We start from the raw sequence: 16,753 nt of genomic DNA on the forward strand, positions 1-16,753 counted from the left end.
CATTGCCTATAAGATCCATTTCAAATCCTTTTTACCACAAAAACTCACCTATCCAGGTAGAGAACTAGCATGCCTAAATATTGGAAATGGGTAAATAAATTTCTCAGTATATGAATATTAAACTGAAAAACTTAGGAAAAATATTAGAGCTAATGAGAGTTGAGTAAAATGGCCATTAAAAAATAAATACACAAAAGTATGTATTTTTTCTCTAGATTAGCCATAGCCAGTTAGACACACACATATCCCTCTCCTACAAAAGATCTTAAAAAGAAATTTACAGAACCTACATGAGGAAAACTGCAAACCTTTACCATGGTGCATAAAAGAAGATGGGAATAAATGTCTATGCAGGAGAAACCATATTGTAACAGATGTGCCCCAAGTTAATCTATAAATTCAGTGAATTCCTTCGAATTCAGTACATTAATAGAATATCAATAAAATTTTAATCACATTTTAGATGTAGTGTAGAGGTAGTTATAAAATGATTCTCAGCTTTATTAGAGAAATGAAGTACTACCTACCAAATATATTCAGACTCCAATCATGTTTCTTTCCATCTCTTTTGGTCCAAGTCATCAGCATTCCTCATGTGGATCACTGTCATAGTCTTGTAACAAGCTTGTGCTCCAACCCCTTCCCCTTTCAGTCTGCTCTCAATTCTGTTTCCGGTAAAGTCCTGTTAAAATGTTAGTTAGATCATGTTACCTTCCTGATCAAAATCTTCTGATGGCTTCACAGATATTTGAGAGTAAAAATAAAATTATCCCAATAGCCTGTAGTGAACTACATGATCTGACCCCTGTTATGGACATGTTTCAAATTCTACTCCTCCCACTGCCCACTCTGCCCAGGAATACTGGTCTCCTGGGCGTTCCTCAAAGGCACCCTAAATGTAAAATTGTACAATGGTGCAGCTGCTTGGAAAATAAATTGGTTGTTCCTCAAAATGCCAAACATAGAGTTACCATATGACCCAGTGATTCTACTGCTAAGTATGCACTCAAGAGAAATTAAAACATAAGTCTACACAAAGACATACACAGATATTCATAGCAACATTATTCATAATAGCCAAAAGTACAAGCAGCCCAAATGTCCATCAACACATGAGTGGCTAAAGAATGTGGTATATCCCTGAAAGGAATATTATTAGTTGATAAATTAGCTAAGAATGAAGTACTGGTTCATGCTAAAACATGGCTGAACCTTGAAAACTATGCTAAATGAAAGGATCTAGTCACAGAAGACCGCTTACTGTATGAAGTTATTTATATGAAATGTTCATAATAGGAAAATCTGTAGAGACAGAAAGTAGATTAGTGGTTGCCTAGGGCTGTGGTGGTGGTAGTGGTGGTGGTGGTGGTGTGTTTGTATGTGTGTGTGGGGTGTGTATGTGTGTGGTGAGGGAAGGAAATGGGAGAATGACTGCTAATCATTACAGGGCACCTTTTTTAGGTGATAAAAATCTTCTAAAATTGTTCATGGTGATGGTGGTATAACTCTGTGAATATACTAAAAACTATTAAACTGCATAATTTAAATGGGTCAATTGTATATGTGAATGAATAAACAAAGCTGTTAAAAAGGTAAAATGATTGTTTATGAAGGGCTTTTACATATACGATCTCATCCTTTCCTCGAATGACCAGGAGAGTGTGTACTATGTCCATGGGGTCACCTCCATTGTGCAGAGGAGAAACCCAAGTCTCAGGTTAGCCACTCCACTAGTAAGTGAATCATCTAAAAGTGAGGGTTTCTGGCTTCACATTTCATGTTAGCCCCTCCTCCCACTTCTTCTTACTTCTTTGCCCCTCTGATTTCTAGTTTTAGACCTGGGCTCTGAGCCACTTCTGATGAGTGCTTCATTATCCATTTGTATTTTCTTCACCATGACCAGCATCTTATTCATTAATTCATTTATTTGTTCATTGTAAAACATGAAGACTATTCTCTAAGCAGACTGCCAGAAATCTGAATTACTTCACAATCAAGGGTTTTGAAGATTCTGAAAGTGATGGTCCTTCATGAGAAATACCTTCTGGGCTCCTTATTGATTATGGAGTCAGGCTACAGTTCTGTCAGATGATCTATCTGCCAGGAGAGTTAACCTCATGTGGCCTTGTCTTGATGTACTCATTTCATTTCATGGCTTCTTTCCTAAAGTTTTACCTCAATGACACTCTCTAAGCTGGTTATTCTGACTGTCTGTCATCCATATATCTCTAATACTCTAAAAACTATACGTTTTCTTTCTTTCTATCTTTTTCTGTATTTCCTTTAATTTTTCTAATACCTATTTGAGGAACGAATAAATAAATGAGTGCCTGGCACATAGGATTTTAAGAAAGGGACTGGCAAATCCAACTTTTTCATTCAGGGGATTATCTCTAGTGGCAGAGGGGAGGATATACTGGGTGGAGAAGAGATTGGATACTGAAAACCAGCTAGTGGATCCTTATTATTTTTGCCAGTCAGCTGTGGTTGTTTATTTTGATGATCAAAAGTCTTTCAAGATACCAAAGTGACATTCAGGTCATCAGAAATTTAATTAAGTTTTTTGTGACTTGAGTTCTAAGATCACTAATCTAGAAACTGGCACTAAATCACCCAGTCCCAGGTCATACTAGATTCACTTGTTTATTTATTTGTTCAGCAAATCCTTGCATAGCATCTACTCTGTTCTTGGCATTATGAAACTGGGTGTGCAGCAGGGGACAAAACAGGCATAGTTCTGATACTACAGTCCAGTGACAGACAACAGACAAACCAGCAAGTAAATATGAAAGTGGATACATGAATGAACTATACTTATGTGGACTGGAACTGAATTTCTGGATAAAGGAGTAATGGAGAAATGAAATTAGTGAGATTAGGAAGAGCAGCCAAAGCAAGACAAGCCTTAAATGCCAAACTGGGCCAATGGTGAGGATGACAACAACAATGATGATGACGATGATACTAATGTTAGCAATAATGCTTTGTTATCAGGCCATGCTGTTACTTTTACAAAATGTTTTCATAACTGTTTAATTCTTGCTCTTGTCTAAATGAAATGTGAGCTGCACAAAGAAGTAAAGTGAGTCATTTGTAGTTACAGAATTTCTAGTGGCAGAGGTGGTGGTAGAACCATCTCTTGTGATTCTCTTTCTAAACAAGTGTCATTGCAGTAACATTTGTCAACACAGAATCTTACCTGGAAGTCCACCCTTCATCCTGATTTATATGCATACTTCCTTATACTCTCTTCTGCCCCCCGCCGAGGGCATGGCTGAGTCTCCAAGGAACACTTTGGAAATCCTTGCTAAATGTCATGCTCTCTGTTGTGGACACACTTCACTAGATACTGGGAAATGGATTTGTCATGTAATTCTAGCAAAGACATTAACTACTCTGGACTATATTAAACCTCATACTTTCCATCTAACCATTGCTAAAGAAATAACCTCATGAGCTGAATACCATTTGATCCCTATTGTATTGGCCTGTCTGGCTGGTCCCAAGGGAGGAGAAATCTGAGGATACCTGTCAGCACCTTTCTCTGAGCTTAGTGAGATGTCCTCACCTGCTCCAGTGACACTATCCTTGGCCAGGCCTTGGCATGGGGCAGCTTTCCCATTGTGCTCAGTGACGCTTCTTTGTTCTGGTTGCTGCATCTTAGCTTATATATAGTTCAACATTTCAAAGTCAAAGTCTTTTATCCTAAGTCCAAGGACATTTATACTCTGCAGTTCTTCTGAGAACTGGACTTCCCACTTCAGTCTCTGACAGAGGGTCCCCCAGACTATTCCACAGTTTCCCACGGACAGATGGTGACTTTCCTGGCTAGACTTAACCTAGAAAAGCAATCTTTTCTACACCTCTTCAGATTTGCATTCCCTCCTGACTGCCTCCTTGTTTGACTCTAGGAACATTGTTTCTTCCTGTCTTTTATAAAAGTGATTTCACAACATCATTTCTATTTAGGTCCCATTCAACACTCAGACCACTTTAGATGAACTCTCCCAAAGATACCAAGCTTTTTCTACCTTTCTACACTGAGAACTCCCACCAGCCAGCAGCTCCTGATCCAGCTGCTACCCTCCTATCCTCTTATGGCCACAGATCTTTATGGTATCTTTGGAATAGACATGAAGCTAACAGTGTGTAGAGTGGACTTTAAAATGGGGACTAGGTTGCTGTTGGCCCACATGCTGTGGTCAGAGGGCCATGTCCTCCACCCCAGTATGCCTTCTGGGAATCTATAAACTTTCAGGACTTAATTCAAACGTTCTCTGTACTAGGTTGAATAGTGTCCCCATGGAACCTCAGAATGTGACCTTATTTGGAAACAGAGTCTTTGTAGATGTAATTAGTCAGATTAAGATGAGGTCACACTGGATAAGGGTGGACCGTAAATTCAATGACTGGTGTTTTATAAGAAGTTCATGTGAAGACAGAGACACACACAGGAAAAAAGGCCATGTGACAAGTGAGGCAGAGATTGGAGTGATGCATCTGCACGCCAAGGACTGCCAAGGTTTGCAGGCAACCATCAGAAGCTAGGAAGAGACAAGGAAGCATTCTTACCTAAGAGTCTTTAGAGGTAGCATGGCTCTGCTGACATCTTGATTTCAGACTTTTAACCTCTTGACCTGTGAGAGAACACAATTCTCTTGTTTTAAAGCGTGCAGTTATTGGTAATTTGTTACAGCAGCCCTGGGAAACTAATATTCTTTTCCTCTGAGGCCTTTTTGACCATTCCAAGTGGAGGAAAGACTTTCCTTCTGGGAGTTCTGTGCTGGTTATTTTACATCTGCCCTCATTATTTTCTGCACTTCTATGCCCTGGTCCATTCCCTGAGATCTATGAATAGTATCATCCAACTCCCTTGCTTTCTGGCTGCCACTTGGGTTGGTTGATGAGAAACCTGGTAGGATATCTGAGAGGAGAAGAGAAAGATGATGATATATATATTCCTCTGGCTTCCTTCCTGCTTTGGTGAAGTTTTGACTACAGTTGCCACTTCTACAATGTAGCATTTGTCAATTAACTCTTCTTCCTTGGATCTAGCTCTCAATTGAGCTCCAGTTATATTGTTTCCTTCCCTTGACTCTCTAAACCTATGATGGTAACTGTTGTTAGCTTTGTTAGCTCTGGGTCCCTCAACATCACTTGCAGATGTCCTTAACCCTGCCCATAACTCTGCAATAGTTCCATCATTAAAAGACCTATTCAAATAACATCTTGCAGGAGTGTGCTTAGACAGGACCCTCTTCTGCCCTCTGTCTAGTGCCTGCAGGACCTTAGAGCACTTACCTGTGCTTATGTCTGTTTCCCTCTCATAGAATGTAGGCCTCCATGCACAGGCATCCTTTAACATTCATCCTTTAACTTCTCAGCATTTTTCACAGAGACTGTCCCATAGTAGGTGCTTAGTAAATGAATCAATAAACGAACACAAGAGAATGGAGACCTGTTCACATTCTGAAGGTGCTTGATTTAGAAGTTCAACTCATAGAATCCCAAGAATGGCAGGCTGGGTTTTAGAAATACATGATAGAATATATTGTCTAGATTATTAAAATAATTATTGCAGTCCATTACATTTACAAAGATCTTGTGTGTATATCATGGCATTTGACCTTTCCCACAACCTTATGAGAGATAGAAAAAAGCCAGATACTATCTCAGTTCCCAAAACAGGCCCAGAAAAATTACATAACATGCTCAAGACCGTGATCTCTGATTAATTAATGTATCTTAAACATTTTCAGTATAAAGAGAGATCTACAAACAAAAGCATTTTGTCCTGAAAAAAATATTGTCCTGTAGTTAACAAAAAAAGACAACTATCCTTGAAAGCAGCTGTTAAGGCTCCATCATCCATTTACCTTCTAGTCACTGGACACTCAGCCTTTGCCCCTGTGCTGGGCCCATGGAAGCAGAGGGTAGGAAAATAGATAAGGTTTCTTCCCTGTGGAGCTCATGCTCTTATGGGGGAAACAACAATCACTAGAGTAACTACACAAGTAGAACTACACTTACAAAGTGGGGGAAGTGTGAGGAAGGAAAGGAACAGGCTATTCTGAGATGCAGAGCAGGAGGCTTGATGCAGGAATCATCTCGGAGAAAATGACATTTACGCTGAGAACTGAAGAAGAAATTATTAAGTGAGGAGATTGAGAACTGTGGTGAAGAACATTCTAGGTGGAAGAACTAGCTCCTTCCAAAGCTGAAACAGAGATCAACCTATCTGAAGAACTGAAATAAGCCTAGCGAGGCAAATTTAGATGAAGGAAGTGGAGAGACATGGCTTTGAGGTTCTCAGAGGTGCCATTCTACTTGGAAGCTCCTAGGCTCCCAGCATGAAGTGGAACAGAAAAGATTATCCTCCTTTCTGCCTGGAGTCTACGCAATGAACTGTCAATAAATATATGTATACGTATACCTGATTCACTTTGTTATACAGCAGAAACTATCACAACAATGTAAAGCAATTATACTCCAATAAAGATGTTAAAAAAAAAAAAGCTAAATCTTCAAAAAAAGAAAAAGAAAAAATGAAAGTGGACAGAATTTCCAGTAGGGGAAAAGAAAGTCTTCAAATTCTCAATGATAGAGCATTAGTTTTTATTATGTTGTTGACTCTTTGGGTGCTCAAAAATAGTATCAAGGAACTACACTGAAAATACTGAAAAATTAATTATGGCTGACTGCACTTTTCAGAACTAATTTTCATGAACAAAGTGGAATTAGCATCCTAAATGAAAAGGTTTCTATATCCTGTCAAAAAATCAATAGTATTATAATGAGAATTTAATGATCTGAGACATATATGTGATGTAGTAGTATCTGTGTGTCCAAAGTGAAATGGAGATTAGCAGTTGTAGTAGTCAGGGTCCTGGTGGGAGACAGAGGGCCCACTTGAAAGGCTAACTGAAGAATTTAATGAAAGAACTGTTTATAAAGGCATGTACACAGGATTAAGGGAAACCACAAGAGGTGGGGAGATGGTGACATGCCTAAGGACTGGTGGGAAATTGGTGTCACCCATAGACCTTAAGAGACATGGCTTATTGCCTGTATCTTCTTATTTTGTGTATTCTTGGTTCTCTGGCATTTGGGGCTTTGATCCTGGAAAGACTGTCCCTCTAAGGGCTAGCTAATAACTAGAGATAGCAAAAGACCCTACTGGAGCATGATTTTGATATGCAAACCAACTTATCCAGAGCCCACACCCAACCATATCCTTTACCAAACTCTCACACACCAAGCCAATATTTCCCCCACCTGACATCACCCCAAATCCAGGTAATGAGCAACCAGGGGCCACCCTTACAACAGAGAGCTTGCTGGCTGAAATGATTTAAAATCTCCAGTCTTATATTTATTCAGCATAGCTACCCTTGCCTCACCTATACCTTCCTGTGAAAACCCCAATAAATGTTCTGGGCCATGCTCTGCCCTTGCTCTTCTCTGCCTACTGACTAACTGTGTTCCTTTCCCCATGCAGCCCTGTGTGGTATGCCATGCCTCCTGTTTCTAGGGATCTGTGAGTATAAACTTCTTTCATGATAGTCATTTTTATGTCCATGTGTCTTACCATATCTGATTAAAACAAGTCCTGGGTATATATTTTGAATAACCAGTAAGGAGCTGTTCTTGGAAACTATCGAGCTGTAGCCACAGAAGAGGGACCACATAACGGGAACTATGAATTTAAGGAGGGAAATGCAGCTGCTACAACAGACAGTCTGAGAAAGAGTCAGGAGAATAAATACCCCACCTCTCTCTTCCCACTCTCTGATCTCCTGGCTGGGCCTCTTACAGACAAAAGTCAAATGAAAGCTAGGGCTCATTGACGTCCAGGTGAAATAGACTATAGAGGTCTTCTCCCCAAAGTACGGAGTAGGACAGTGAGTGTGGAGAATGGGTCAAGAGGCAGAACTTGGGTGAAGAACTTGCTCAGAGTCATCTCATGAATTTAAGCTATGAATCTGCTGTTACCAAGTCCAAGCTTGTACTGCTCACTACATGATGGTACGAGCTTGGACTCTGTAACAGAACCTTCACGTTTGCCTTGTTGGGGCAGGGAATAGCAACTTTATTCAGAAGGTCAGCAGACTGAGAAGATGGTGGACTAGTATCCCAAGGAACCATCTTACCTGAGTTAGAATTCAGGTTCCTTGTATACTGAAAGGGAAGGGGGTGTGGTTGGTTGTTGCAACTTCTTGGTGTCAGAATCCTTTGTTCTTGAATTGTCCATGTAGGTCAGGTCACGACATTCCTATAAACCTCCAACAAGACAAATGTTATTCTCTGTTCTGCAACTTTTTATCTCTGTCTGAATGGAAAATTATTATACCTTTAAAGGTCAGGACCTTAAGAATACGCTATCCTGTATATTTCAGGCTATAGGCAATATCCTAATTTGTAGCAAAGCAATACAATGTAAAAGTTAAAGTAAAAGAAACAGATCCAATATGGAGTCAGACTTGCTCTTCCCTATTATCGCTCTTCCTGTTATAATAGCACCAAAGGGATATAGACTACAGCATAGATTTAGCACATGGAATTGAGAAGAATGAAACTCATTGTCAAATTTGATGATCCCTTATACTCACTAGATGTCCACTGAAAAGCTAGCTATGTTTTGGAAAATAGTTGGGTACCCCAACTTTTAAACCAGTATTTCCATCTCCCATTTCTTATGTTTCCAATCCACCTTTGATCCTTCAGCCAGTTACCTTTCTAGAACATAGATCAGATGATGACACTCACTTTTCAAAACCTGCGAGAAATCCTCTTACCTTTAGAAGCAGGACCACTGAGACTCTCCACATGACCTGGACACACATTCAAGCCTTGAGTTTAGCTTTTCCTTCCTCTCCCATTCATTTTCAGTGTCCTTGTACATTAAAATTTTCTTTATTCCCTTGGCATATTGGAATATACCTAAACATATTCTTTTTTCTTTTTTTTTTTTTTTTGTGGTACCTGGGCCTCTCACTGTTGTGGCCTCTCCTGTTGTGGAGCACAGGCTCCGGATGCGCAGGCTCAGTGGCCATGGCTCACGGGCCCAGCTGCTCTGCCGCATGTGGGATCCTCCCAGACCGGGGCACGAACCCGTGTCCCCTGCATCAGCAGGCGGACTCTCAACCACTGCGCCACCAGGGAAGCCCCCCCTAAACATATTCTTTAAGCAATTTATTTCAAATGGCAAAATTCTGAAACTTTGTAGATGCTGTGCCTACAATTTAACTTATCTTTTCCAGTCTTTGCCTGAAAAATTCTTTTAATAACTCAACTCAAATACTACTTCCCTTAAAACAGCCCTACTCCCTTCCTTTCCACAACAAGCAGAGTTATGCCGGCTCTCCTCTTTCTTCTATAGTACAATACTTTGCTCAAACATCTATTATAACAGCACATACAGCCTAGGGTTATTTAATTAATAAGTTTTCCCTCAGGGTTTCCCATTTGTGAGGAGCTTTAAGCTTATGTCATTATACCCAAAAGTGTCATAGGGGTTCAAGACTTGTTTATTTGAATGAATAGACAAGTGAATGAATAAATGAGTGATTAAATTCACACCTAAGTATGAATTAGTTCAGTTCTGCTGAAGAAATTAGAGAGTTAATTGGGGATTTGGAGGTCAGGAAGGAGGGAAAGGAGACAGTAATTGTTAAACTTTAAATATTTCTGAAAAAGTGTCAGCTAATGGTAGATTGCCAACCCTCAACACCCACGTGTTGAAAGGTAAAAGGGATTGAGGAAGGGACAGTCCAGGGATGGGAATGAGGCTTTCTGGCTTTCTCTCTAAGCCAGAAGTCAATAGACTTGCCTGGAAACCTTATCACCACTGATAACCTGGTTTCTACAGTAAAATGCATTCCACATGCCTAGCAGCAGTTTCCTAAGGAATGTTTTGGAAAAAAGAAGAGTCAGAAGATAACTTTTGGGTCCTACCTTTTAGATCTAGAGCAAGTCCTTTGCGTTTCATGAGTTAAGGAAAATTTGTGCATTAATTTAATTTGTGAAATGTGCATAATAATACCCATCCAATTATATTCGCAAAACCACATCAGCAAGTGGATCTTAAGGGTTATACAAATTGTGTTGGGTGTGCATGAAGTAGCAGGCAAGATATAGGAAATATTGTTTGTTAGTTTTGGATTGCTGATTTAAGTGACTGGAAATTATGTACTTTCCCTATTTATTTATTTTACTTATTTATTTTTGAATATTAAATGTATATAGTTAGGTACAGTACCCATCTTCCAGATGTGATAGTTATTAACATTTTATATTTGCTGAAGATTTATTTTTTAAGAACCAGATAAAGCTCCCTTTGTATTCAGCCTAACCACATTTTTTTCTCTCTTGCCAGATAAATTTTTATACCTTGGCTACTTACATTTTAAGCCATAAACATTTAAATTGTATTGATTTGTGTGTTTTTAAAACTTAAATAAATAGTATATATTATTTTCCTACCTGCTTTCTTCATTCAAAATTTTGCTTTTGAAATTTGCCTGTATTATCTATTGTCTATCTGTCATCTATTATGTGTTACATATTATTCTCTGTGCAAATGTACCATATTATTTATCTTCTCTCCACAGCGGAATCCTCTCCCCCGCATTCTTCACTATGACTTGTAATACATAGTGTATATCTAGAATATCACTATTCTATTTATTTCTAAGTGGAATTGCTAAATCATAGGATATGTGTCTTTAACTTTATCAGATATTGCCAAATTGTTTTCCAGTTATAGCTGTCTATGCTTTCAAGAGGGATATGTCCAATGGTGGAATTTTAAATAGCAGGGAAGTAAAGGAGGAAGTCATTGATGGCCAGATGAATTTATATGACACGGGCATTCCTCTAATCCTCCTTTATCTTACATTGAGCATCTTTTTTCATTGATATGGTGTTCTTACTGCCATTCTGCCATGCGGCACCCAGCAAACTTTACAATGCCCGTTTCTCCTTCAGCCATTCTTATCTCTTATATCTTCCCTCTCTCTAATATTTTAACTAACATAAGGTTCCTGCTTTGCTTCTCTTCACATGGTTACAGGTGTACTGAATTCCCCAACAGCAGCTCTCCCTGATGAAGACTTTTGGAATAATAGGAATGGTTAAATTCCATAGCTGAATAACCAATCATGGAACCTGTTAGCCTTAGGAACCTGTTGGCTAACCTGGTATCAACCTTACTCTGCAAATATGGAAGCTCATGTTTGGGGCTTCCCTGGTGGTGCAGTGGTTGAGAATCTGCCTGCCAATGCAGGGGACATGAGTTCAAGCCCTGGTCTGGGAAGATCCCACATGCTGTGGAGCAAGCAACTAGGTCCGTGAGCCACAACTTCTGAGCTTGTGTGTCTGGAGCCTGTGCTCTGCAACAAGAGAGGCAGCAATAGTGAAAGGCCTGTGCACCATGATGAAGAGTGGTCCCCGCTTGCCACAACTAGAGAAAGCCCTCATACAGAAACAAAGACCCAACGCAGCCAAAAAAAAAAAAAATACGGGAGTCCATGTATTTTCTGCAGGGCTCTCCAACCAAAGAAGCTACTGTAATAGGGAAGAACAAATCTGAGTCCATATTAGATCTGTTCCTTTTCCTGTGTTTAGTCAGGCTGGCTCTGCATATTTTGTAAAAGAATGTTGCCTATAGCCTGATATATACAGAATATTCTACTCTCAGGGCTCTGGCTTTTAAGGGTCCATTCATTTAGGAATAAAAAGTTGCAGAACAGAGAATAACATTTGTTTTGTTAGAAGTTTGCAGGAGCATCATGCCCTGTCCTATGTGGACAGCTGCAAGAACAAAGGATTACGACACCAAGAAGTTTACAACAACACATGTCCCTCCCTCACCTTGCCTTTAAAAATGCTTTGTTGAAACCCTCGAGGTTTTCTGGGCACAAGCCACCTGTCTCCTAGCATGGCCCTGCAATAAACCTTTCTCTGCTCCAAACTCTGACATTTTGGGTTGTTTGGTCTCACTGTGCATTGGGCACAAGAACCTGTGTTCAGTAACACTACCTGTACTTATTGCTCTATAGGGAACAATTTTTCACTGTCAGAATAACAAAATGCGTTTAGTACTCAGAATCAGAATTGTTCCCCATTCTCCTGCCCCTGCTCCCACCTCACTTAATGGTAATAGTCAAGATTTTCATGGAAACTTTTATCTTTGCTCCACTTTAGTACTATTCAATCTTGGCTGCACATTAGAATCACTTTGGGAGATTTAGCAAGTATATACTTATGGCCAAGACCCACTAAGGGAGATTCTGATTTAATTAGTTTGGTGTATGGCCTGGGCATTGGGAGTTTTAACGAGTGTCCTGGGTGATTCAAATGGGAAAGCAGGGTTGAGAACCACTTTTTTTAGATCTTCACATTTCTCTTTCTCCTTCAATTCACTTCTATATCCTTATCTCTCTCACAATATCTTCCAAAATATTTTGATTTCTCTTACTTTGTTTCTTATAATGAAGCTCTATATTTCACATGGGTTTCTCTACTCTTTCCAACAAAATGACAACGTACCGTCTTTGAATTCTCTTTAGTTCCCATTCCAGTTCTGTGCAAGTAGTAGGGACTTAATAAGTGTCCACTGGAGATATGGAGATCACAGAGTGGCGTACGGTCCCTTTTTCCTCTTGGTTGGAGGCAGCCTCCCATTCCAGAGGAAGCGGCAGCCAGAAGGTCAAGAAGATAAATTGGTTTTGAGAATGTGAACATGAAAAATGAGAAAACTACTTTTAACAGTTGGAAACCTATTTAAACTCCTAATCCTTTTATTAAACCTTTTTAAAGAAAGCCTGGAGAAACCAATGCTAGAGATGCTTCCATTTACCATCCAGATGTACAAAATAAACAATGGAATTTGAATCAGCTGGAGAAGCTGCTGAGCCCTAACACTTGATGAGAGCCTGTTATTTTTCCCCTGGGAGCACTAATTACAGCAAACTATTTCATCAAACTGTCCTGTGGAGTGGTTGTACCTGGTAGTGCCACTCTTGGAGAGAAGGAATTCGCTTGATAAAAGGATATCTCAATTCTGCTACATTAAGGTAACAGAAACCAATTGTATGTGTGTGTGTGTGTGTGTGTGTGTGTGTGTGTGTGTGTGTGTGTGTGTGTGTGTGTGTGAGGTCATATGGGCTGTTGTTATAAATGAGCCTGCAGGAGAAGGAAATATAGCTATTTGGAGAACCACTGACTCAATCTTCAAAAGTACTGTGTTTATAATTGTAAACAACAGGCCCCTTTATTTCTATACTTGACACTAGGTTGGCAGGTTTAATATGTGTGTATACATATATTTGTTTACTTTACACAGTAATGTTAAAAGTCAGGAAACAGTAACCCTTTTTACAAATAAAGAAACTAAGACTCAAGTTCTTGCTCAAAGTTGCACAGGTGTTCAGTGTCAGATTAGACATAAGAATTCAGCAAATTTAACTTCTATTTTCCAAGTTTCTTCTTATTATAGTGAAAAAAAAGCCCACAGTTACTTAGGAATACAGTATACATATAAATTTTGTTCTTTTGAGACAAAGGAAGGTAGAGATTGGATTAAGACCCCGGAATAAAGGTAGTGAATCAAATGAGCATCACCCTGGGGTGTGGGCGAGGGAAGGGCTTTTGTGACTAGTGCTTTTGTTTTCCCTTTGGGACTGGACTGACATACTGATGAAAGGAGATCTTATTTCTACTGGGTAATGTCGATGAAACTAATCAATAAACAATCAATAATAAGAATAGAAAAGAGTTTTATCTAAGCCAAACTGAGGACTATAGCCCGGAAGCTAGCTTCCCAGATTATTCTGAGAAACTACTCTGGAGAAGCATGGTTTCCAGCACAGTTTTATATCTTGCAGAACAAAGAACATTAAAGTCAGTGATACATTTCTTCAAGGTTTCAAAGCAAACAACAAAACAAAAAAACAAACCAGCACGTACACAGTGAGTCAGTATGGCTTTGGCACCTGGGTAGGAAGTCTTATCAAAGGAGGCCCAGCATTGGCATCCAAGGAAGGGAGGCATTTAATCTTTATTTTTAACATGGAAATTCTTTACTTCTGGTCAATGTATCCTTTTCTTTAATAACTAAGACATATGCACAACGTTTGTTTGATAGGCCACAAACAGGCTGTTCTAGTTAGCATAAAACTCAAATTAATCCATGTTTAAGCCAGAACGATTTCCCCATACCTCAATATGTGAAAATTTCTTTTATCAATACTAACCTAGGTACTGCACTTGATTCTACTCCCGGTGTTTAAAATAACTGTAACATGACTCTAGTTTGTCCTGGTCATGGCTGCTTCAAAGTGCCTGTTGCATTTTGTCACCATCTTCAGTCTTTTTCTTTATCCTTGTCACTTCACACCTAGATTATAGCATTGGCCTTCATGTTGGGATCCTTGATTTAATTTTCCCTCTTCTTCTCCATCCTCGTGCCAGGACCTTCTTTCTTTAATGCCATTGTCTTTCTGGGTCACTTGCTTGCAAACCTGCACTGGCTCCAATCACATCTAACTCCTTGGACTTACTTTCAGGTTTCTTTTCTTCTTTGTACCTAGTATCTTATCACCCTCTGTTACTCCTTCAGGTGTGCCCTCTGTTCCACTCTCAGATTCACAGACTTTCTCTGCCTTCATTCATTCCTTCCCACCTCCCCCTTCATTTCTGAAGTCCCCTTCTCATCTCTTTTTCCTCCACACAGTCCTACATATTTCCAAAGTCTCGTAACACAAAGGTTCCTTTGCTGGTCCATCCTGCACTGAGCTAGGCTCTCTCTTAGAATTTGTTCCTGATGATTCTGTTTTTATTGTTCTCATTTGTGTTTTAGGCATGTTTCCCATGGTTCTGAACAATCAGTAGATATTCATCAAACTTCCAGTACTCATTGGGAAAAGAAGCGAGAGAGGGTGAAGTAAAATGTGTTGTAAAACCTTGAGATTTCCACATTTTCCCCTCTTCCTTCAACTCAGGAAAGAAAAAAAGACAAAGAGGATAATTACCTCTGGAATCGTTTTATTCTGCCAATCAGTGCTGCAGAAAATGGTCCTCTTCAAGGAGAGCTAATCATTCCAAAGACAGATGACAGAAGATGCTGACCTATCTATTCACTTGGTCAGTCATCCATGCTCCTTTGTCTTCTGGAATATGAGGGCAATTGGCTGAACATTTCTTAAATAATTCATCATTTCCACACTGATTTTAAATAACCCCTTTATCATACACTAACATCTCATTTGTCTGAGTATTATCTTTCTGAGTTCAATAGCTTTCTGACTGAGTTTAAAATCTGATAGAGAAAGTTTCTTTCTTATTTTTAAGAATATTCTTGGCTATTCACCTATTAATTTTCCAGATAAAAATGTAAATTTACTATGGCAAGCTAAAATATTCCATTATAATTTTTATTGGAATTTTATTAAAACTATATTATTTGAGGAAGAATTAACATTATCACTACACATCTTCTTCAAGAACTCAGTGTGCTTCAGCGTTTACTCGAGATTTCTTTTCCATTTTCTGACACAAAAGTGTTTGTTTACTCATTTGTAAATAGAGTCTGTTTCATAAGGTTATTGTAAAGATTAATTGAGATGACACTTATAGAGCCCTAATATGCTTGCACAGAGTAAGGATTCAAAAAGTGTGAACTTTCATGATGATGATGGGAGTGGGGTGAAGTCTTAGTAAAGAATGGTCATTGACATACATCAAGGGTACCTGTATATTTCTTGTTTACCCTATATGTTTTATATTCCATTGAGAGTACACCATTTATTTTTCACATGATGATTTATATTGCTGGTTATTACTAGCATAGAGGGAAACATTTTACTTTATCATAAATTTATTTTTATCTGGACATCTTATTAAACTCTGATTGGTTCCATAAGTTTTTGGTGGAAGCATCTGGATTTTCTAGGCAAAGAACTGCAACAGCAGCAAAAAAAGAAAAAAGAAAAAAGGTATACTTCGAGTAGTTATATATCTTAACCAATTTTTTACATTTTATTTCATTGACTAGAACTTGCAGATTGATGTTAAATGATCATAGTAATGAGGTTAGGGACTCTTACATTATTTACCCTGCCAAGAAAATGCTATTTGTTCCACAAACCAGTGCACATTGTACAGTGTGTGGGTGGAATCTTAAAAGCTTTGAATGAGGGAGGGGGAGAGTGTTCCATGTTCAGATAAGTTAGAAAAATTTACCAAATTTAAGCAGTTTTATTGACTACAAAATTTTTTAGTGTGGTAGGCATTGTGAACTTAAGGGTAAGAGTATAGTTTGCAGAATTTCTCAAATGCATTTGACACATGTTTGGCATTTTTTTCAGTCCACATCTATTAATATCTCCCCAAGAAGTGTCTTGTGGCATACCAGTTTAGAAATTATTGTTCTGGTGATTAGCTCATAGGGGGTTGAGCATTGCATTGAGATAGATAAGCTTTATAATTGTTATGATGAGCCTTACTACTAAGGTTAAAAAAGAAGTGGATGGCTTCCCTGGTGATGCAGTGGTTGAGAGTCTGCCTGCCGATGCAGGGGATGCCCCGGTGCAGGAGGGTCCCACATGCTGCGGAGTGGCTGGGCCCGTGAGCCATGGCTGCTGAGCCTGTGCGTCAAGGGCCTGTGCTCCGCAACGGGAGAGGCCACAACAGTGAGAGGCCTGCGTACCGCAAAAAAAAAAAAAAAAAAAAAGTGGATGTGGAACTTTAACAA

At 39.2% G+C, this 16,753-nt stretch overlaps 1 pseudogene; it reads right to left on the reverse strand.

The window, feature by feature from the left end:
- LOC132531918 (NADH-ubiquinone oxidoreductase chain 5-like) overlaps nucleotides 1–3,659 on the reverse strand; it is a 45,043-nt pseudogene extending 41,384 nt beyond the window's left edge.
- Nucleotides 3,660–16,753: the final 13,094 nt, after the last annotated feature.

This window comes from Lagenorhynchus albirostris, chromosome 13, assembly GCF_949774975.1.
Source record: "Lagenorhynchus albirostris chromosome 13, mLagAlb1.1, whole genome shotgun sequence".
Lineage (NCBI taxonomy): Eukaryota > Metazoa > Chordata > Mammalia > Artiodactyla > Delphinidae > Lagenorhynchus > Lagenorhynchus albirostris.